The 25,542-nt window shown below is 32.4% G+C and overlaps 1 protein-coding gene and 1 pseudogene across 4 annotated transcripts in view; both read right to left on the reverse strand.

The window, feature by feature from the left end:
* The window catches only part of GRM5 (glutamate metabotropic receptor 5), a 696,817-nt gene that overhangs the window by 597,959 nt on the left and 73,316 nt on the right, over positions 1-25,542 (reverse strand). The window lies entirely within an intron of this gene.
* LOC141563491 (cyclin-dependent kinase 11B-like) lies at positions 595-15,714 on the reverse strand (annotated as a pseudogene).

Consider the following 25,542-nt stretch of genomic DNA (forward strand, 5'->3'; position numbering starts at 1 on the left):
GTTTTAGAAAGAGCCCACTCAATCTGGAGACCACAGAGATGAAGAATGACCAAGATATTAAATAGATTCAAAAATCATATCTTAATAATAACTTGCATTTATGCAATGCTTTCAGGCTTGCATAGAACTTTACAAACATTAACTCATTTTAGCACTAGTTTTACTCCATTTTTTTCATGTGAGAAAACTGAAACAGAGCATAAATACTTGCTCAGGATAAAACAATCAGTTAATGTGTGAGATTTGAACTTGTCTTTCTGACATTGGAGCTCTAATCACTACACCACCTAATTACCTCTGCTGGTATTCTATTAAAAAAGTTGAAGAAACTTGGGGATTAAGGGATTATTGAAGAAAAGACTTAGGAAGATACAATAATGTTTCAAATACAGACTGTCCAAACAGTTTTAGTTCTGTTTAAAATTGTAATAGCTTTTCAGACTTTGGAGACTAAAGGTTTACTTTCTAGAAGAGGAATTGGCCTTGCTATCTTTATACTGAAGGCCAAGACTGATTCCATTGAATAGAAGTTTTATATATATATATATATATATATATATATATATATATTTCAATTCAACAGAAGTAAAAAAAAAATTTCCAAAAAATTATAGTTGTCCAAAAATGGAATGATAAGGAAGAAGTAGAGATGGGGAGACGGTGATCATAGAGGGAGCGTGAGTTTCTCATTACAAGACATCATAGGTATTGATTATGCTTATTTCTCAGGATTGTTGTACAAGTTGATCTAGATCTTCCCTTCAATTCTGAGATCTTCTGATTCTGAGGTTTGGTATAATATAATATATAAGGACCATTTTAATTCCTATATTGTTTGATTCTTCATTTCAGACAATAAATCACTAAATAGTTTTTCAATAACATAAACAAAACCCTGCAGATTCTAAATTCAATTTATCTTCAGTCAAAATATTAGTATGTTGAGCATACATTTCTTATTCACTTGTCTATAAAGCCCATATGGATAAGGACTCTTTATTAATTAAATGTTTTATCGACTCCCCAAGTGATACTCTAAATACAGTAGATTTTTTTTAACAAATATCACATATCAATGTTCTTCACTAAAATTAAGGAAGTGCAATAGCAGCATTTTTTTTCTTTTTACACTGGCATCACAATTCAATGAGAGAATGCTAGAATTAGAATCAAAGAACATACATTTGAAGCCTAATTTAGACTTATAAATTTGTGACCCCAAGCAAGTCATTTTAATTCCTAAAGCAGTTGGTGACATATAGAGAGACACATTTCCTACCATGATATGGAATACAATTCAAGATTCTACCATGACTTAAATTTTCTATTTTTAATATTTTAATATTTTTGATAATCTTAATATCCAAAAACTCTACTGAATTAAGGTTTCATTATTCCAAGTTGATACAGAAGATGAATCAGACCAAACCTCCTTGCCCTGCTCTCAGGGAGTGGGTCCAGTTCTTCACTTAGAAAACTGAGACTTGAGATAGTATAAAACATGGGAGATTCTTGCTGAATGTTTATGCAGGGGTAACAGATGGGAAGGTGCCCAAGGAGGGGAAAGAGGATAAAAAATGAACTGATGAGATATCAAGGGCTTCAACAGTAATACCTACACCTTTATGAATGAAAAACCCACCACTGTTGGTTTCAAATAAAACTGGGTACAGGCTAGCCCAAGGACCCCTGATGTTCACTGTAGCATGACTAGATTAGTGTTGAAGAAAAATGAACAGTTTGTGGAAGAATTAGTGAAGAACAGAGATCTCCACAGCAAATGTTCACATCAGTGACTCCTCTTGGTATTCATTAGCTTTTAGGATGGTCAAATTTGTCCCACCATGAATAAAACCCTGCCTGGAGTCCCAACAGGCAGGTGGGGGTCAACTTGATTAGGAAAGGTGTATTCATGATTCTACAAATTTATAAGCCCAAGAGAGACAACATGTAAAAACAAAATCAAACAGAACAAAACACACAGGCTTCCATATTAAAACACTCAGTTTTTCTGATCATACTTATGCTCTTGAACAGCCTCAGCTACAAGAGTTTCCATGGTGGGTGGGCAGTCAGGAGAGAGACATGCCTCCAATCCCTCAAGACCCCTGTGTCCATACATTCTCATAACCATAGCTGAGCTGCAGCTCGATCAGAGTAGGATTTGATCTATGGCTTAGAGTTTAAAACTTAAAGATCAAACTCTCAGATTTCCTATAGATACTCCTTCATTAATGGTGGTGAGATGGAGGGTAGTATCTTTTAAAATCATCATTCCCTGATTAGCTTCAGCTAAGTTCTCCTTCTAGAGAGAAGAGACTGGTGCCACACTTAAATTCTATTGCTTGCACTTGGCTGGCTACATGGGAAACATGGAGAGATTGATGGGAAAGGGGATTCCTTGAAAGTACTTATGTTTCATGCTGTCTGTTGCACTGATTCTCCTCTGGGGGGTAGTGAGTTGAGAACTTATTTAACAAGAGAAAGTCCTGGTCAGAGATGAATCTACTAAATCATTTTTCATAAGTTATAGAAATATTTTTGAAACTCATTTTATTTTCTAATTGTGTTTTAGCATTATATTTTTAAAAGTAATTTTTTTCACTATTGGAAGGTCATTGTAACAAAGCCAGATCCACTCATTTGGAATTACTGAGTCCTTAAAAATTGCCCTGATTTGGTCAATCTCTGATTTACCTGGAAACAGGGTGTGCCAAGTTAACAGCTCTCCAAATATACAGCCTACTGACCACATGTCTATTGCAATGGAATATGACTTTGTTTCTAATAATATCTCTAGGGCCCTATATCTCAAGGAGATCACTGCAGTGTGTAAGATTTTAATGGAGAGCCATGCTCTCTGGCCAGCCCTAAATCACCAAGTTTTAAAATGCCTGTGTGACTGAGAAGCAGATTGTAAGTCTCCAGGTTCTGGTAAAGGTTCCAGTTGTCAAGAAGATGCTTTGCCCCCTGCAGGAGTTGGATAATCAGCTTTTTCACTTTCCCTGGCAAAAAGGACTGAATCATGTTCTCCATAAAGCTCTTGAAGTCATGTACCATGAAATTCATGACAATGTAGATTGGGTTTATGTTGCTGCCCACCATGATTTCTCAGACAGTGACAATACTTAGTTGCTGAGCTTTCAGGATGATGATGATTTCCTGGAGGGAGACCATTGAGAGATCTTTTCTTTTTTTCTATTTCCAACCATTTCAGACCCACAATTTCGTTGGTCTTTTTGTCCTTTGCTCTATATAACATAACATATGTGTTTCTTCCATCCAGTTTAGATACTGGATTTCTTCTACACTCCAACAAATCTGCAGGCCAGATACTTATTTACAGAGCTTGTGTTTCAACTCAATGGAAAATAAGGCCGGACAGTTGAAAAAGTAATTTTCCCTGAGAAGCTAGATTGTTGGGCTCTCCTTTCCCACTTCTTTCTTTTCTTCATTCCTTCTATAGTCTAGGTCAACTCTTGATTTTGCAACAACTAAGATATAGTTTTCATTTTCTTGCTCTTCCTCTTTACTTATTTCTTCATCAGTTGTTTCAACAGCAGATCATATACTTCCTCAAAAGTGCTTCTTGACTGCTCCTCCTTTTCTAATTCCTCACTCCTGTTCTCTTTCTCCTCAAAGTTAGATCCTGATTCTGCTGATGAAGATTCAGTTGAGCTGATCTTCTCATTTTGCTGATATCTTGTAAATCAGAAAAGGGATCCTGTTCTTCTAGTTTAACTTTTTTGATCCACTTCCTTACATTTCCTTGATCAAATCTCGCTTGCTGCTAGAGTAATGAACTTCAATTCCAGTGATTTATTTTTTAATTTATCTCCATAATTATCTAACACTGTTTTGTGATGTGCTGAAACTATTCTTCTGACTTCAAACTCTTTTGACTCTTCTCTACCCATATCTCTCCGAACTAGACACTTCCCTTAATTTCTACCTTTCCCATTCCTTCTGAGTTTTAGCCTTCTTCTCTCAATAACTTTTCTCATGTTTTTGTTCCTTCTTCTGTTCTTCATCCTGACATGCTTCTTGCTATCATGTTAGCAACTGTGATGCTGATATTTTCCTTTACTTTTCTCATCTTTCCTGTAACAAACTTTTTTTTCTTTATGTGACTATGTTTGCTTGATTTGATTACCAAGAAGTTATCTTCTTCACTTCAATCTTCAATAGAATCTTCCTTCTTATAAAGTGAACTCTCTGATTGTTATGTCCATGTTGTGATCTCTTATTTCCCCTCTTTAAGGATATCCTAACTGGAATCCTGATTATCAGAATATGTGATGTGTTTTACACTCCCTTCTCTTACTGTTCCTTCTTTTGCCTCTTTTCCTGAATATTTTTATGTAACCTTTTCATTTTCCAAGGTTCTTTTTTATTGTCCATTTGAGTTAAGACATATGCCACAACTATAAGCACTGGCATTGCCACTGCTAACCCCAGGTCATAGAATGAGGATGCCCAGCATGTTGCATAGCAGAAGGCTATAAGTTCCTGTTGCAGATGACCCAGTGACATCAGTTCAACTTTATAAGTTGAAAAAAATACTTTTTTTAGAATAAAGTTTTGACTATTAAACTTACAACTTAAAACATTCAGTATTTAGGGGAAAATGGAAATGAACTTGAAGTCAAAAAGTACTGAGTTGAAATCTTCCCTTAGATAATTGCTAATGGAAAAAGCATTTAACTTCTTTCTACTTCATTTTCTTTCATTGAAAAATGGGATCAATACTAAAAACTTTTGGATAATATTTGTAAATCTTTTCAATCCTTATTTTGTTTTTATAAATTCTAGCTATTGTGTGCTTTGAATTCCTTATACTATGCTACTAAAGTGTTCCTTAATTCTTTCAGTTTATTTTATATACATTTATATATAAATATAAATTTATATAAATTCTATAATTTAAAAAGTTATATAAATGTGAGTTATAGCTTTAAAGTTTACAAGTTAGCATGAAACACAGAATTGACAGTTGATTCTGAACCCAGGCAAATCTTAATTCATGTTGTCTCTGACCCAAATTGGCTACATAACCATGAATATTTATCTAACCTTTCATAGTTGGTATAGTGGATAGAATGCTGTGAATAGAGTCAGGAAAACTCATATTCCTCAGTTTAAAACTTATCTTAGACATTTATTAGTTTATGATCTTGAACAAGTCACTTAACCCTATTTACCTTAGTTTTCTCACAAGAAAATGATCTAGAGGAGGAAAGAGCAAATCACTTCAGTATCTTTGACAAGAAAATCGCAAATGGGGTCAAGAAGAAGCAGACTTCAGTAGAAAATTACTAAACAGTTTTTACTAAGCCTCTTAAGATCAAAAGTTGTAGGAAAGATGCCAATTGTCATTGGTATAAATAGTTTCCACCTTCCATGTATTTGGGAAGTCTTTCTACAAATGAAGTCACTGGATCAAGCTAAATAATAAAGGAACAATGGCAAATATTCATTTGATCTCTTCCAACTCCTAGAAACTTTATATTTTACTAAACTTTATATTTTACTAAAATTAAGGTACTAATAAGAAAAGCAGATTAATAGAGAGATTTCCTAGCAACATCTCTCTCTTTAATTCAGAATTAATCATGTACCCCCCAAGTATTATGAAGTCTTTGCTGTCAATCTCCAATTACATGAAAATTTTTCACCAATTTCAGAAAAGACTTATGGAATATAGCTCTTTTAACCAACTAGGTTCATTTCAAACTTGAGTAAGTCAGGAATAATCTGAAAGAAATACAGGATTCTAATTCTTGTTCAGTTTTTCAGTTTCCTTTAAAAGACAGTCATCAGAGAATCAGCACAAGTCATAAAGTCTATTTTATGTCTACATAAAGTCTACAGTATAAATGACACTATTTCTGACATACATAGTTGAAGTCATCTACAATGAAAAAAAAAAATTTAAGGTCTGCAGCCATTGTATTTATTTAACAGTACCAAATCCGTGCACATGATTTCCAATGAACTAGAAAAGAAAGTTTTATTAACTTAATAAAAATTTATTTCAATTTATTTTTCAGGATTATTTCACCATGTACCATTCCACTAATTATATTACTATATCTATCTTCCCATAAACCTTCCAACAATGATTATGTCAATCTTTTTTTTATTGCTGTCAATTTTCAGGTTGCGAGGTAAATTTTATGCTTTTTATATACTATATATGCTTTATCATTACTGATTTAGTAAAATCTTAAATGTTCTTTTTCTTTTGAAAATTGTTCATATTGAACAGACAATTCTCAGATGATGAAATTGAAACTATATCCACTCATATGAAAGAGTGTTCCAAATCACTACTGATCAGAGAAATGCAAATTAAAACAACTCTGAGATACCACTACACACCTGTCAGGTTGGCTAAGATGACAGGAACAAATAATGATGAATGTTGGAGGGGCTGTGGGAAAACTGGGACAGCGATGCATTGTTGGTGGAGTTGTGAAAGAATCCAACCATTCTGGAGAGCAATTTGGAACTATGCCCAAAAAGTTATCAAACTGTGCATACCCTTTGATCAGCATTTCTGCTATTGGGCTAATATCCCAAAGAAATACTAAAGAGGAGAAAGGGTATGTGCCAAATGTTTGTGGCAGCTCTTTTCATAGTGGCTAGAAACTGGAAGATGAATGGATGTCCATCAACTAGAGAATGGTTGGGTAAATTATGGTATATGAAGGTTATGGAATATTATTGCTCTGTAAAAATGACCAGAAGGATGAATTCAGAAAGGTTTGGAGAGACTTACATGAACTGATGCTGAGTGAAATGAGCAGAACCAGAAGATCACTATATACTTCAACAACAATACTGTATGAAGACGTATTCTGATGGAAGTGGATATCTTCAACATAAAGAAGATCCAACTCTCTTCCAGTTGATCAATGATGGACAGAAACAACTACACCCAGAGAAGGAACAATGGGAATTGAAGGAAAACTGTTAGCACTCCTGTCTATCTACCCAGGTTACTTATACCTTCGGAATCCAATACTTAAAATGCAACAAGAAAATTGGATTTACACACATATATTGTATCTAGGTTATACTGTAACACATATAAAATGTATGAGATTGCCTGTCATCAAGGGGAGGGAGTAGAGGGAGGGAGGGGAAAATTTGGAAAAATGAATACAAGGGATAATGTTATAAAAAAAATCACTCATGCATATATACTGTCAAAAACTTTATAATTATAAAATTAATAAAAAAAGAAAATTGTTCATATTGTTTGTTGACCTTCATGGAGTACTGCATCTTATTGTTATATATTTAAATTCATTTTTTTATATATTATGTATATCAAACCCTCAACAGAAATAATTGATCCAAAGATTTGTTCTCCAATCAATTATTGCCTTCTGTAGTTTGCATGTATTAATTTTTTTTGTGTAAAAAAAATCAATTTTAATTAAAATTATTTATTTTTCTGCTGTATTCCATATCCTGTTTGATTTATGAATTGTTTTTCTAATCATGCCTGTGAAAATAACCTGACTTGATTCCTCACTATTCTTAGGATACCACCTTTAACATTCAAGTTATTTGTTTATGCTTTATGAGGTTATTATGGCATAGAATACCTGTAAGAAAAAAGTTGGTTTTCATATAGTATTTTATGTTTTGCAAAGTGTTTTACATAAATATTATTACTCTCACATCAATCTTTTGATCTATGTGTTATTATTATCCTTTTTTACAAACAAGGAAACTGAGACACAGAAAGGATATTTAACTTTTACAGTCACATAGCTATTAAATTTCTGACACATAATTTAGACCTGACCTTCCTTACTCCATATCAATCACTCCATCCATTATGTCTCTATTGCTTCTCATTTTAGAGAATGGTGTAATCTGAATTTCAGTCAAATTGCTTTTCAGCTAGATTATGTTGAAAGACATAACAGAGTTTGAGAAGAATAAGAAATGGGAGAAATTGGAAAAGGAATTTTTTCATCTCCATAATCACTTCAAATCAGAGTGAAGCAGACAAAAATAATGAGTTTTAGATATAGAATAGAGGAAGAAACAGTTACTCAATGGTTGCTCTTCTCAAGATCCTATGGTAACAGCACAGGATCAGTGTACGGGAAATATTCTCAGTTTCTATATCTTGTCATGTGAAATCCTGGGAATCTTGACACTCAGAATATGTCCTACACATGAAAATTCAAACAACTTTTGGGTAGTCTGAGGATTGGATTCATAATACAATGAAATGACCGTATTTACTCTACTCACTATGTAATTTAACTACAGTTTTTGTTATGAACCTTGATTTTGATACTTCATTTTCTATCTTTATGCCTTGGCACTGACTATCCTCCAATTTTGTTTATTTTTTCTGGATTTGTTTCATACTTATTTCAAAATGTACATTTTCCAAGAGTCCTTTACTATGTAACAACTTGATTTCCCTTAAACTTTCAAATCAATTTCAATCTACTCCTTATATCTCTTGTATATACCTAGCAGTATACATGTTCTTTCTCATTATAAAATATGCATCTTTATAGCAGAGAAAAAACTGGGTGGATTAAATTTTTGAAGAATTGATTTTTTATTTATGTTTTTTTTAATCCCTTGTACTTAGAACAGAAAAATAAAGAAATAAATACTTGTTGACAAACTGATTTCTAGAGAGAGGATCTAGGTTCAAAAACTACCTCTCTTTGTCCATATAGCTTTAAGGAAATCCTCTAATGACTCTGGAATTCTGTTTACTTCTATATGATAAAGAGATTGATTATACTTCATAAAGTATTTTCCAGCCTTGCTTAAATGATACAGTAATTGCAGAAATAACAACTAACTCTTTTCAGCACTATGAGTGATTGATTTTTGTCTAACTCAGAATGGAGAGCCATATGGAAGTCTGGCTGGAGGTTGAGGTTATGTAGATCAAAGTCCTTGGGCATCTTAAAGATAGAGTACTTGAGAATAACTCAGATTTGATTAATGTATATTCTGTTCCATGTGGTGCCAGTTAAAACCAATGGAAGTATTTCCCTAAATTACATGCAATTTTCCTCTGTATAAGGTGCGTATGAATATAAAATTTCCCCCCTTAGTCTAGTGATGTAGTTCAAATTCTTGTATATTTCTTTTGGAAGGCATTCAAATTTATATTTCAGAAATGTATGCTGTAATACTACCAGTCTTTCCAATTGGGACATAATATCTTCTAGATGAATTCATTATGTACTTCTTTATGCCCCTCACAGCAAATCTCCTGCTGCTTCAAATTCACATATATATATATATAGAATTCTATTTTGCTTTTGGTTCCTTTCCCAATTTATCTTAATTAGCATCCAAAGCTTCTGCATGCACTGAAGCTACATGTATATTACACAATTTCTTAGCATTATTGTAATTCTTTTAAACTGTGCAATAGAAACTTCCTTACATTACAAAATAAAGCTCAATTCAATCAATTGTTTTAAATGGCTTTGGAGGATGCCACAAAATTCCTAAGAGTGAAAAATCCAGAAGATTCATATAAGGCTCATAAAGTATCCCAACAGTAATAGAAGTTAGAACCAGAATGACTTAATTGTGGAGGAGAATCAAAGGAAATTCTGACTTTCCCATTTTCCTTGACTTATGATCTCAAAATAGGTAACAAGTGCAGATCCGCCCAGACCCTACAAAATGTTCTTAGCAATCATGTTTGGATAAAATTTTAAATCCCTAAGTTTTCTACTTGTAAAATAATATAATTAGAAAATTATTTATATTTTTCAAGTCCTCTTGTCAGAACTTACTTATTTGGTATTGACTGCATTCAATATGTTAATATTTCAAGGATCTATTATTTCATTGGTAAGGGTATTTCCTACACTGGTATAATCTTAGTCCATCTATGATTTTACTATATCATCTTTGGAAATTTGTTATGACTTTAAAATTCATTAGCCTTCCACTAACCTGGTGATGATTGCAAATTGAGTTAGGCTGTCCCTAGTGGCACAGATATGAAGTCTGTGATGTGAAGTCCATATTCACAGTTTTTCAAATTTGGCATATATGGGAGGCAGCATGGCACAGTGGAAAGATTCTTGGATATGAATATGTGTGAATCACTACCATTTGAGTTAAGTTTTTTTTTTTTTTTAATGAAATATCACCTATTCTCAAACAGCTTACATTCTAATGGAGAAGACAAATGCTTATAAAATTATATACAGAATATATATAGAGAAAATAAATGTTAAAATATAAGGTGTTTATGAAGGAAGGACGGAGATAGGAAGGGGCCAGAAAAGATTTTATGAAAAAGATTATGGTTTATTTGAGTCTTGAAAGAAGTCAAGTATTTCACCTCTCAGTCAACTTTTTCCTTTCAACCTTCCTTTTTTGTGTTGTCTTCAGTCCTTAAAAACAGTAACTGTCTTTTTGTTAACTTTATATGCATTTCATATTTTTAGCACAAAAGCTGGCATATGGCCACCATTTAATAAATGTGTAATAAATAATTACTTAATTACTATCAGTAAAGACACCACTGTAAACAGATTTGTGGACATACCACAAACTCTTCCTTCAACTTTTAGTTGAACATATTGGAATGGTTTATCAGCAACTTGAATCTTTCCATTTTGTAGCTTAATCATTCACTTCTTTGTATCATTTATATCTATTATCTGAATGCATTAGGAAACTTACAGCTAAGAAGTAGTACCATGAATTCCCACATAATGGTCCTAAACACAACTTCAATGCTCTGGAAACCTATAAAGATACAAAATATAACTCCTGGAGGAGCAGGGTTATCTTTTTCTTCATTTGTTCTTTTATGTCTTCAATATTAAAAAAAATGAAAATGCTACTCCAACATCTTCAATTCAATACTTCTTTCTTTTGTGGAGATGAATTTTAATTCTCTGAATCACAAAATCTTGGATTCAGAAGCTATCTCAGTGACAATTTAATTCTACTTGTTTCTGAACAGTAAAAACAAATGTTATATTATTTTGTGAGAAGTGGTCCTCCAGACTTCATCTGAGTACCTCTGAGAGCAGATTCTTCCATTCTTGATAGTTCTACTTGTCAGACAATTTCTTCTTTGGAAGAAGAAAAAATCTTATTTTTCTGCAATTTCTATTTATGACAGACTTTTCTCCTATGAAATAAAAAAATAGATTTTTTTCTAGTCTAAATATCCTTAGAATCATCAACCACTCCTAGATAATAAGATGATGAATATTTTTTAAAACTCCAGTCATCATTCATTATGCATTTTTTCAAATGCAAATATTCTTCTTAAAATTTAACACTGATATTAACTAATTATTCTAGATATTAACTAATTAAGGCAGAGTGCTACAGAATTGTCACTATTCTTGTTTTAGGCTACTCTCAAAGCCTATGGCAGAAGGATACAATTTCCTGCTCATCGTACCAAGCTATGAAGATTTTGAGTATAGCCGTAGAAATAAATGACATTTGTTACTCATTCACTTCAGGATCAATAAACTACAGAGATTCACTAATTTCTTTTATATTAAATACAAACTCCTCTGTTTGACATTTAAAGTCCTTCATACCCTCTTACTAGAAACTGACCTTTCCAATCTAATAGACATTGCTGTCCATCTATAGTCCAACCAAATTTCCTTCTTCCTATTCCCTACTCATGACATTCCATCTTCTTCCCCTTATCATACTTTACTTGGACTAAATTTTCTCCAATGTTTAGTATTTCTTCAAGGTTTATATCAAATGTGACTTAGTACATGATACTTTTTAAAAATCTCCATCCTTCCTGAATAGTCCTGCACCCAAATACCTTGTATTTATTTTGTATACATTTTGCATTTATTTGTAGGTGTAAATATCATTCCTGCGATATACTGAGGGCATGGACTACTTCATCTTTTATATGTCTTTTTTTTACTCCTATTCCCTGCTACATAGCAAGATTTTTTAAAATTATAATAACCCTTAATGTCTGATAAATAAGATTGTCACTTGCCTTGACAGGAGCACTTATATCAATGAAATTCTGGTTGTTTAATGTATTAATTAAAAGAATCAACTGTGAAAAGATTTGTTGACTGATTAAGATATTTAAGAACCCTCCAGAGGGTTAGAAGTCCTGAAGCTTCAAGATAATAAAGCCAGAAACTGATATAAATTGTAATCTTAGATAAAAAACTTGAGTGTGTTAGATATACTAATTTTAGAAGGGGCTAGACCAGATGATCTACATTATTCCACAGATAATACTCAATACATCTCAACCTCAGTAATTAAGATCTTAGACTGGAGTTCTGGAGTCAGAATGGAGTTTTTCTCCTCTCCCTTATGGAGTAAATTTCAAAGAATTCACATCTGCCTTGGAGACAGGTTTGTCAAAACTGAAGACAAACAAAAACATCCCAGCAACCAGGAGAGTGAGTGGCACTTTGGGATTAGTTACAGTAAACATATACCATGTGACAGAAGGCAGCCACAATTTTTACAGAAGGATTTTAATTATCACCCAATTTATTAGCTTCACAGTTCACCTCAGTTAGCACTTAAACCCTGTGGGGGAGTTTTACTATGAAGCAACCTATTTTCTGTGCAGCAAAATTTGATTACAGTTATGGCTTTGTCTCTGTGGACTATGACAAATACCATCTCCCTCACAATTAAAATATCTCCCATATTTCAAAGCCTTCCCACTCTGTAATTTATCCTCCACAGAATTATAAACTTTATAACACAGATCTGACCATATACTCCCTTGCTAAAAAACTCCATTGATTCCCTATTACCTCTAAAGTTAGAAAGGAAGAAAAGAAAGAGGAAAGGAAGAAAGGACCAAGGGAAGGAGGAAAGGAGGGAAGGAAGGAAAGAAGGAAGGTAAGAAGGTAGGAAAAAAAACCAAGAATAATCAAGAAACTTTTACAATCTATGGTCTTACATAATATGGCTCCCAATTATCTTTCCAGTATTAATTCTCTATTCTAGGACAATCTGATAGTAAACTGCTAATGAACGACATACCATTCAATTTCCTGACTCAGTACTCTTATATAAATTATCAAATGCCTTGAATGCACTCCTTCTTTACTTCTGCCTCTTAGAATCCTTATCTTCTTTCATATCTAACTTCAGGTGCAAGGGTCCCTTCCAGATATTTCATCACATTCCACAGATGTCCCATCACTCTCTCTTCCATTACTAAATTGTTAATGTTTACTCTTTCTTAAAATCATTTATATTACTTTTATAGGCATATATAATTAACATGTTTACTTACATATATATTTATAAGTTAACTTACATGTTTGATTGTACGTTTACAAATTTTTTTTCTCAATAATATATATGCTCCTTGATGTCAAAGACTGTTTTTTATTTTGAATACCCAATGCCAACAATAGTATTTTACCAATTGAGGAACAAGAATGAAAATAGAAAGTAAACTTATATTCTTTTGGCCAAAGCCTTCTCTGCAACTTACAGTCTTGGAGCAAAGCCTTGGAGCTCTGACAGTTTAAGAAATTTGACCCAAGTTCATGTAGCATTATGTCCCAGAGGCAGTACTTGAACTCAGGTCTTCTTAGTTTCAAGGTCATTTTTTTCTATTCACTGTATTATGCTGCCATGTAGCAAAGTTTATTAGTGTCTCTTGAATTTGAATTGTATTTTTCTCTACTGCTGATCATTTGGCAGAAAGTAGTTTGGAAAGTTGCCTACTACTCAATATAGAGTGATTACTAAGCCAAGCAATTAATGTTTAAACAAAAAACCTTTGGATTGTTCAGTTTAGGTGTGAGTAGAGTGCAGGTATAGTATCTATGTTATCAAAGGTGAATTGCAATGTTCTTGGAAGCTTTTCTGGCTCATCTACAAAATAAAATTAATGCCATTTACACCACTTTCTTATAGGGTTGTTCATGGGGTGATAGATCTTAGAGTTTGATGTAGGAAAACATCTAATCTAACTCCCTCCTTTCAGAGGTGAGGGGAATGAATTCCAGAGAAGATAAATGTGATCCCACCTCACAGAGAAAATAAGGAAGAGAGTTGAAATTTGACTGTCTGTCAGCCATCTGAATCCAAATGCAGTACTTTTTATCTGAATAATGTTCTTCTGTTCAGAGAAAAGGGGAGCTATATTTTCACTGGTGTAGGTTTTTACCTTACAAGAAACTTTCCTCTACCAGTGAAGGCCAGCCTCCTTCAACTAGGAAATCATTAATGTAGATGTAATGAAAATTTGTACTGTAATGAAAAACTTTGGCTAGTCCCAAAGAAGAATGCGAATTTTGCTCTTCTTAATCTCGAGGACAGGTTCCTATCCATAATACCATGATCCTTCTCTCCAGAAAAGATCATAAATTCATACAGTCACAAAACAGTTTAAATGTTTAAATATGAGCTTTTAACATAATACCATCATCTCATTAACATTATCATTATTATCATTACTAATATAACTAATTATCTAAGACACAACGATTTGGTAAAATGCAATGACCATTCTTGGCCTCATTATCTCACTCCAGGCATCTACTAAGTCCCGAAATTAATTTATTTCTACTTTATAACATCTCTTGTATACACTGCCATCACTCATTTGATACTGCCACTAGTCTAATGAAGTTCCTCAACCTTTTTATTTCTAGACTATTTAAATAACATTCTAATTATCTCCTCCCTGCTTTAAGGCTCCCCCATTCCAGTCCATTCTCAAGTCTAGAATCTGCCTAATTTATATTCCTAAGGTATAGCTCTGATTACTCTATCCAATACAATTCATTGCCTCACAATTACACTCAGGAATAAATTTCAAATTCCCTATTTGACTTTTAAAGACTTTGATAATCTGCTTCCTTTCTACCTTTCTAGTCTTCTTATAGTTTATTCCCCTCTACATACTCTGCAATCATTGTTTTGCTGTTTTTCACAGAAAGCACTACTCTTCTGACTCTGTGCTTTTCTCAGCTATTTCTTATGCTTGGAACCTTTTCCATCCTTTTGTCTGTCTCTAAGCTTCCCTGTCTCACTACATATCTCAGCTTAAGTCCCATCTTCTGAAAGAAACCTTTTCTGATTCCTCTTAAACTAAATGCCTTTCCTCTGAAAAATCTTCATTTCATATATATGAAATGAAGATATGTGTGTGTGTATATATATATATATATATATATATGTGTGTGTGTGTGTGTGTGTGTGTGTGTGTACAGTTATTTGTACATCCACTTTTCTATTAAATTCTGAACTCTTTGAAAGCAGGGACTATTTGGGGTCTTTCTTTTTATATTTTCACCTCTTATCAAACTATTTGGCACATAGATGCTTAAAGAATGAGGAATGATTGTTCACTAGACTTGACCCAATTTTTACCAAGTCCTGGACATATTTGTACGTTGTTATGTATGAAAGGACACGTGGATATTTTATGATTGAGAGAAAGTTGAATGCAATCTTCAGATCTGCATAAGGGAATTAACTGAGCATTCCTGGTTACTCTGGAGAGACAAGTTGAGAAAGAATCTCTTAAGACATGATAAAGACTTTGAGTAGTGGATTGCAGGCCCTAGGGGACAAGAACATAATAGGGCTGTGTATGTGTATATGTGTGTGAGTGAGTATATGTGTATACAGACAGAAAGACACATATGCACATACTACATGTATAAGTAAACTTTATATATATATATATATATATATATATATATATATATATATATATATATATATACACATATGTATATATATATATGTATATATACACACACATATATATGTATGAACATCTTGGAAATATACAGTATGCCATGTCATAGTTTTCTTTCTCATTTTTCCATCATTTTTAAGATATTCTTTCTCCACATGTATTTTTGAAGAGTATGTAACTCAAGTAAGTCTCTTTTTGAGTACACAATCTCATGCTTAGCTAGGTGGCACAATGGATAGAATGTCAGGTCTGGAGTCAGGAAGACCTGACTTCAAATCCAGCTTCAAATATTCTTACTAGTTGTGTGACTCTGGTTCATTTATTTAACCCTTTTTTCTTCAGTTTCTTCATCTGTAAAATTAATTGGAGAAGGAAATGGCAAATTACTTCCATATTTTTGCCATGAAAATCCCAAAATTGGCTCACAAAGAATCGAGCATGACTGAAGTTACAAAAAAAAAAAAAAAATCCTTCTAGCAATAGAAAGTGCTAACATATTCCATTTCCTTCGTGCAAATTCACCTATTCAATTTTGTATATTGTTCCGAACAATAAAATTATTCTCATAACTTGCTAATATGTTAATGGATACTCTTTATGGAATGTATATTTTAAATATTTAATATATTTTAAAATATTTAATGTATTTATTAATATTTAATATATTTATTTAAAACATAAATACAAAATAAGAAAAATTAAAAAGTAAAATAGAAAACAAATAAACAAACAAACAAAAATTGTCATTTGCCCATCAGAACAACATGTAATAATAAATTTCCATTTCAAGAAAGTATATATAATAAAAGAAGACATTCAAAAGTGTCCATTTTTTCTTTGATGCTTTATAGATTTTCTTTTGTTCTCTGCTGTGTACTTTTTACTTCATTCTTTTTCTCCCTTTCCTCCCTCCAAACTCCCTCAAGCAGGCTGAAGTTAAGCAAGAAAAAATGTGTGTGTGTGTGTGTGTGTGTGTGTGTGTATAAATATATATACACATATATACAAATACATCTAAAACAATATTAATATGGCTGATATATAATTTAGACTCCTTTTGATTGATTTTTTTTCAATTTGGAGATCAATGACTACATCCCCTACTTTTTTTTCTAATAAATTTTATTCCTGATCATTATGTTTTTGCAAATCCCCTCTTTCCTATTTCTGATAACTCTTCTTTACTGTTAATTTGCCTTGTTATTATTTAAACTCTCTGGTACAATCCACATGCCCTGGGATACCTTTCTTATTTTATCCTCTCATCCTTTATCTTTTTTTTTTATCCCATTCCTATTAATCCGCATACCTTATATTACTCTTTCTAAATACCAGGGGTAGCTAGATGGCACAGTGTATTAAGCACCAGTCCTGAAATCAGGAGGATCCTGAGTTCAAATCTAGTGTCACATACTTAATGCTTCCTAGCTGTGTGACCCTGGGCAAGTCACTTAACCCCAATTTCTTCAGCCAAAAAAAAAAAATTTAAACACCATTCTATAATCTATCCTATTCTTTGCTTCCCCTTATTTTTATAGGTTTTGAAGCGTACAATATTCTTATAATCTTTTTTAAATTCGATACTTTTAGAGACAAGATGCCTTAAACCCAAAGTGTAGCTATGGGCCTATTGCTGCTAAGAAATAACTATTGCATAGAAGATATTGCTACAGGCAGAAGACCATAGCTAAAGTTTCCTGACCTTAAAAGGTTTCTACTGTTTTGTCCTGTGGAATATGAATTGAAGCTGAATCCTTTGACAAAGATAAAAAGTTGCTAGTCCATCTATTTTTTTTTTCTGAACCTGAAATCTAATCTAAGTTTCCTGTCAGATTAAATTAAGTTTCCTGAGTTTACCTTGAATTTTTATCACTTATTATTTTCAGACTCTTCTTCTGTCAATCATGACTCTTGGCTTAAACATACTTTCACATGTCCTTTGATATTCAATGCATCTATAATCGACTTCACCTTATTTGCTTCTTAGTTCTGTGCTTTCTAATTCTGAAATTTATGCTGTTCTAGACTTCGCTCTCCAGAACAAGCTAAACCCAAAGGTACCACAACCATGAGCCTGTAGTCAATATCATAGAGAATTCATAACTGCAAAAGCTCTGTCTGGTCTCATTTCTCATCAAAAGCATAAAAAGCAGCTCATACCATCTCTATAGTTCTAAGAATTCCAATTACTCTAGTCATCAGTAAGCAATTGAATGAAAGAGTAGGAGGACTGTTAACTGAGCTGAAGATCACACTTCAGATATGCACATGTTCTGTCCTACTGGATAGTAATATTTTTTTTTCTACATAGTTTGCTGTTAAACCATAAGATATGATCATCATGAATAGAATAATAGTTCAACCCATTCCTGAAGGCCAGACAATATTCAGGCAAGATTCTGTGACTATACAATTTATCTCTTTTATCCTCTTATCCCAGAGGAACCTCATAGGAATGGATCAGAGTGACTTCTCTCACGTATATCTATTGTGTGATAATATTTTTTTGTATTTACAAAAAAAGGAAAAAAAGCAAGGTCAGAGAAGCTGAGAGAGATAAAACCAAAATGAAATGACAAAACTACATTATTTATAACATTTATAAAATGCTTTATGATAAAGGAACTATATAAATAGGAAGTGTTTCAGTGCCAAGCAAGAGTAAAAACCCAGTATGTTTCACAATCCTTTAATTCACAATGGCCTGATCAGATCAAGAGGAAAAATATTATTCCCATTTTACATATGAGGAAACTTGGCAGAGAAGAAAAGTGATTTCTTCAAGGTGACACCAATATTAATTTCTAACTTAAAGTTTACATGTCAGGAAGCACATATCATAGAACCTCAGAAAATAAACCATATGCACATACTAGACATATTTCTACTTCAGATAAGTTTTGAAATGCCTTTTTTGCTAAAATTGTTCAAAATTTAACTAACTTTGCTTTGTGCTCTGGTGTCTAAGGGGAAAGCATGTTGAGCATCAAATTTAGGATACAATTATAGTTTTAAATGGATTTCATTTTCAATGTAAGATTTTAATAAGTATGCAAGATCTTTGCACCTGGGAAAGAACAGGCAGTTATATTTAACAGACCGGATGTGTATCCATCTTGCTGTTCCGGAACATTAGGTAATGTATGATAGCAGAGTCTGTCTGGGAGTCCTTATTCCCTAAAAATACACCAGAATGAAAGGCTGCTTGGGCTAATTACTGGTTTGTTTCCACTGCTTGGACATGAGGAGATGTCTATATTGTAATAGAATTTGAGAGGCTGCCTTCTTGACAGCAATTTGTCCTTTAGCATTTGGTCCTTTAATTGGTCTATATTCTCATGTTGACATCTAATCATGCATTACTCACCTATGGGAAGGGGAAAAAATCTATTGGGGATGGAGGAAGACAATTCTCATTTTATATACATCCCACAATGAATAACAACAATGTTTCAGCAAGAGTGAATATGGAACAAAATGTATACTGCTTGGTGAGGGGTTGGGAGGGGGGGACTGACAACTGCTTAAAAGACACCCACACAGAGCTTAATCTTATTTCATAGCTTTTGATTTTTTTTTCTTTTCCATTGCTCACATCCCAATTTTCAAATGACTTATTACTGAATTAATCCTTTCTCATTAATCATTTGTAATGACCTTGAAGGCTAAAACTATATCACAAACACACACACACATACATATATTTTCTCAGTATTTAGCACTTCATTTGTTTAATGACTCCATGAATATGATATGAAATGAGACGACTGAAAAACGTATCTCTTTCTCCTGTTATCTCTTTCAAGCAAAACTCTGAAGGAGAAAAAAACTTGTTGAATAACATGGGCAATTCACAACTTCCTTGAGCCCTGGTTTCTTCACCTATAAAATGAGTGAGTAGTATCAGATAACCTCCAATTTCCCACTGTAGAGCTAGATCTACATTTTCATATTCAATCTTATGATAATTTTAACAAAATAAAAATAAAAACAATGAGTGAAACTATGAAATAATTGAAGAGATAATCAATTATATTTACTACTGCACTCAATCAATTAAAATTTAAGTGCTACTACATTTTAGGGACTTGGCAACTGACTGTAGAATCATTGATCTTATATATTAATATATTTCTATATACTTGCAATGCATATTTTTAATATTTAATTGCTTCTTATACTTATGCTAGTATTAGTATTTTTATGTGTTCTTTTAGCTGACATGATCTGCTTTGGGGTAGAAGTTCATAAAAGGGAAGAAGTGAGTCTATTTGACTATTAAGATGTAATATTGTTTAGTCATACTTGAATGTGGCTCAAGCCTCAGAGACTTTCTCTCTCTGACTCTTGGCAATTCATTTTAATTATAAAAATAACAAATTTATTTATCCATGAATATTACATTTATACATCCTGCCTCACAAGATTGGTGAGTTCTATACAAACTTGATACAAAGTTTATGAGGGTTGATAAATATGGTAAATATGATACCATATTTTTAAATTATTTTTCCTTTTAATTGCTTTTCTTCATAGATTTTATGTTTGATTAAGAATTTTGCACCTGGAAATTCTGAAGACTGTGGAGAAAACTTTTTTGGAAGAAATCTAAGAGTCTTTTTTTTTACTTTCCAACAGAGCCAGTGTTTTTATATGTTATATGTGAAAGGTCAAACCTGACGTTATAATGTCAGTAATAAGTCTAATCTATACTCTAGTTGTAAATGTTGACACTGACTATTTTCATGGGGTTGTTTTGTTTGTTTTGTTTTATCATGTTTTTTTCCTTTTGTTTTGATTTTCTTTCATGACATGTCTAATTTGGAAATATATTTATAATGATTGTACACATATACCCTATATAAGATTGGCATTTAAGGAAGGGAGAACAAAAAAATTGGAGTTCAAAATCTTACAAAAATGAATGTTGACATAGAAAAATTAGAACATAAATTGGAAAATAAAAATAAATTTGAAAAAATTTAATTTATTGGAATTGGAAAAATACAACAGAATTAGAAAAATAAATACTATTGAAATTTTTCGTTAATTAATTAAACAGCTTTAGAAATGTTATTTGCAGGACATTCCTTTCAGCAAAACACAAAGAGGGTGATATAGTTTCCATTTTATGGTAAAGAATCATTAAACCATTGAAAAATTTCATTGATAAGTGAGAGAAAAGATGACAGTATAAATGAAAGGGAAACAAGTAAGACAATATTTACCATCTCAACTCTATTGAACAATTATTTATAAAGTGCTTACTATGTGCAAGCAGTATGGTAGGTACTGAGAATATAAACACAGAATTGAAAAAATAGTTCCTACAATCCTTCCTAAGTAACTTGCATTCTACTGAGAAAAACAACATTTGCACAGATAACCACTAATTTATCTTTGATTGGAAAAAAAGATAAGTCATTATAGTGACCACACCACCACCATCATCACCACCAGCATTCACATTTTGTAGCACTTTTGTCTTACTCACATTTTGCTAGATTACTAGCCTACAATCTTGTAGGAAATTATGGAAACTATTATTATTCTATTCATAGGAGGAGCAAGAAAATTCTTGTTTTATTACTATGGCATTCAGTTAAGGCTGTCTACAAAGTCCTTATAAAATTACTCCTATCTTGCCCATTGGCATCTTTAGATGGTTAAAACTTACATATATTTTAGAGGGATGAAAGAAGGGAAAAGTCTTCTAATTTTTCACCCTAAAGAAATGTCCTACTATCACTGCTAATTTGGATTGTTGTTAAGAGAAGTTAAATTATTTGTCCAGAGTCAAGCCAATATGTTAAGTCAAGTCATGTGTTAAGTGTTCACTGTGTGCCTGGTCCTATGCTTAGCACCAAAACATAATTATGTACCAAAAGAAAGATAAATTTTGCCTTTACATAATTTATAATCTAATGGGGGGAAACAACACATTAAAAGTGAGATCAAAAGAAGGAAAGATAAGAAGCCACTTACCCTGTAGGCAAAGTTCAGGGAATCAAAATTGCCTGGGAAAGAAATGAGCATACTTCCTCAAAATGGAAATTCCAAAAGAAATTTATCAAAGGAAGGAAGGGTTGACAAATGCAGAAACATCTTTTTGAATGAGAAGATAGCTGTGATAGTAAAATCAGGATTGAATTGAGAAAGTTGAGGAAGAAATGATTAAAAAAAAAAAGTATGTGTATGTGAGAGATAGGGTTTGATCGCTGAATCCCAGGAAAAATCTGCCCACTATACCAAGCAACAAGTATTAACATACCTAAATTCAATTTTCCCAAGATTACATCAGATGCTCATCACCTATATTTTTATAGTAGCTATAGTAGATTAGGAACCTGCTTCAAAATGGCATCTGAAAAATAATTGTAAATTCCAACTGGGAATAAGCTAGTATTTGAATTAGAATAATACCAATTGGGTGAAAATATATTCAGGAAGTACCAAGAACATTAAAATTGCACAAGTAACTTGTATTTTTACATGTTTCCAATGTTATTGTTATTTTATTATTGTCATAGGCTTTTACAAAAAAGTGTGTGTTTTTTTTTAATGTCTCGCTGTTGTCATTCTGGATTCTGTAAAAATAGGCTACTTCTATACAAGCATGAACGTTGTTCAAGAACATATGTGGCAATAAATCATATATCTGTTATATAAAGACCTGCTTGATTATATTGATAAATCATTAGAATTCAGTTTGTTAATTTAAATATCAGTATACTCAGTCATAATCAGATATGGAAGTCATAGTAACTTCAACAAATTTTAGGGACTAAAAGAAGATAGCCAAGTCCTAGCTGAGCAGGAGAATCAGGACTGAGATAGTAGATTGTGGACATCAAATGTAAAGACCAGATAGGAAATGGGCATATGCCAATCTAGAAGCAAAAAGACTGAAAAAGTGAGATCAAACACCAAGGTAAACAATAGCAAGTGGGTGAATCAAGAGTAAACATTGGGATCCAAGAGGACTGGACAAGTCAAAGTATAACAAACTAAATTATTCAGCAATTAGTTTTTTGGGTATACATATAGAACATTGACAAACTAAGATTATCTGATTACTATGCCCATTTAAGATTTTAACAAGGGGCAGGTTGATTTTTGAAAATTCAAATTATTCTTTTTTCCTTTGGGTAAATACTACGTCCCAGACTGCAGATGATGGCCCATCTATAGTTTCTCAACTTATTTCATTCTTGTCCAAGTTTATTTTTCTTGTAAATAATTCATGAAAAATATACCCAACATATTGATACCTTCCTTTGTTTCCTTTAACATTTTGTGGTCAACAATATAGTACTCAATCTGTACATTCTTCACTCTTACTACATGATTGGTCAATATAATATAATTATCTAAACATATAGGTATGATTTATCCATGTATATATATATATATATATATATATATATATATATATATATGCATATACATATATGTAGTCTTATTTGATCTTCATAACAATGTTATGGGGTTGTTATTGTTATATTCACTTTAGAGATATTAAAACTGAGACTAGGAAAGGTGAAATTATTTACATAGAATTGATTAGATAGTATCTGTAAAAAGATTTGAACTCATATCTTTTCAGCTTCAGTTTTCTATATGCCATGTAATGAGTGCCTACCAGTAAAACTCATTGATGCCATGATTGTGACGCTTAGCAAAACCATGTGTACTTTATGGCTCAACAAAAGGGATCTAGTGAAGGTGACAATATATAACTATAGAATAACTGGCCATGTCTTTGCACACCTCTAATTCAATTGGGGCTTTAGATTCATTCCCAATATTGCCACAGATATATATATATATAAAACCCACATATATATATATATATATATATATGTATATATATATATATATATATAAAACCCACAAGGTAACTTTGGAAGAAAGCACATTAATAATTGGGGGAATTAATATGAAATGGATCTTGAGTTGAGCCTTGAAGGAAATGAAAGATTCTAATATCCAGAGTTGAGAAAGGAATGTACTTGAGATAGAATGCTAGCATTTGAAAATGCACAAAAGTAATTAAAATGTTATGCATGAAGAAAAAACATAGAATAGTTCATCTGAGATGAAGAATTTACGAAGAATAATAACTAGAAAAGGTGGATTGAAGCTAGCTGCAATTCGGATCATTGAATGTAAAGCAAAGGAAGCTCTCAAGATTGTTAGCAGGAAAGACATTTTGAGTGATTTCTGATTTAGAAATAGCAGTTTAGCACTTGTGTGGATAATTGATTGGAAGGGAAAAGCTAAATTCAGAGAGAGTAACTGGAAGACTATCAAAACCTTCTAGGTGAGAGGTTGGTCATCTGTGTCTAAGTTAGTGTGGTGGCTATGTAGCAAAATGGGCAGAATGCTGGGCTTGTATTCAGGAAGACTCTTCCTCCTTATTTCAAATAAGCCTCAGACTTTTACTAGCTGTGTGACCCTGAGGAAGTCATTTAACCCTGTTTGCCTCAGTTCCTCTTCTGTAAAATGAGCTGAAAAGGGAAATCACTCATCAATTTAATATATTTTCCAAGAAAACCCCAAATAAGGTTACAAAGATTTGGACATCACTGAAAACAACAACAATAAAAATAAGTATATGAATATGGAAAACAGGATTGATGTGAGAGATGTCATGGAGATAAAAATAAAGTAGCAGAATATTCAATATAAAAGCAAAATATGATTCATATTTCATAAATTCCTTTTTGGTGACTCATGATTCAGGAAACCATTATAGGCACAAGTTTAATACATAATTGGCATTATGTTAATTTGAGTTGAATAAAAAAAAAACTTTTTACCTGTTTTATGATTTTGAGCCTAAACTGGCTTATAGTTACTTCCTACCTTTGAAGCTAAGCAAAGACAGATGAGGTCATCTAATGAGTTTATTCCACAGTTGAAAAAACTGAGGCTCACAAGGTCCTTGATCTCAATTACACAAGTATTAAAGAGTGTAACATGAATTCAAGTTCTATGCTACCAAATCAAGGATACTTTTTCTTATAATGTAGTACCCATTTTTTTAGATTGTCAGCTCCTCTAAGATAAAGATCTAATATACTTCTGTAAATCTCCCACAAAGTGTAGCACAGTGCCTTGTACATAGTAATTACTCAAATAATGTTTGTAGATGCATGAGTGGATTTACCTCACATAGGCATCCACTTTTGGTACACAGCAATCATGGAAGGAAGTACTTCTTTCCTACTTCTCATACTATTTATTCTGTATTTACAAAATTCATTATAATAAAACTTTTCTCTCCAATGTAACAAGGATGAGGCATGATCATATATTACCTGACTTCTGCAAATATTTTTGTGATCTTGGGCATCTTTGTATCAATGGATTAGTATATTATGTAGAATTATAAGAGTTATATCTAAAAGACTCCTGTGAAATCGTATAGTTTAATCTCATTTTACAGAAGAGAAAACTGATACCATAAGCTATGAAATAAAGTCACCAATATAATAGACAGGCAGTAAGTAACTAAACTAGGATTTGTGGGTATTCTGTAAAATGTTATATAAGTTGGTAATGTCAAATTTTAAGACAGTAAGAGTGATGTAGACAAGTGGAATTCAAAGAAAAGAAAAATAACTCCTGACAAGGAAAAACTAGGAAGGCTTAATGGAAGGGACACTGCTTTAGGTGAGCAATGAAGGATAGATAAGGTTTTAATAGGTGAAGATGAAGGAAAAGATCTGCCAAGCAGAATGAATAAGTTGGATATCATACTACAAATCCACAAAAAAACTTAATCAAATGACAAGATGGTGATGTGATAAATTGTCTAAAGG

Source organism: Sminthopsis crassicaudata, chromosome 3 (assembly GCF_048593235.1).
Source record: "Sminthopsis crassicaudata isolate SCR6 chromosome 3, ASM4859323v1, whole genome shotgun sequence".
Lineage (NCBI taxonomy): Eukaryota > Metazoa > Chordata > Mammalia > Dasyuromorphia > Dasyuridae > Sminthopsis > Sminthopsis crassicaudata.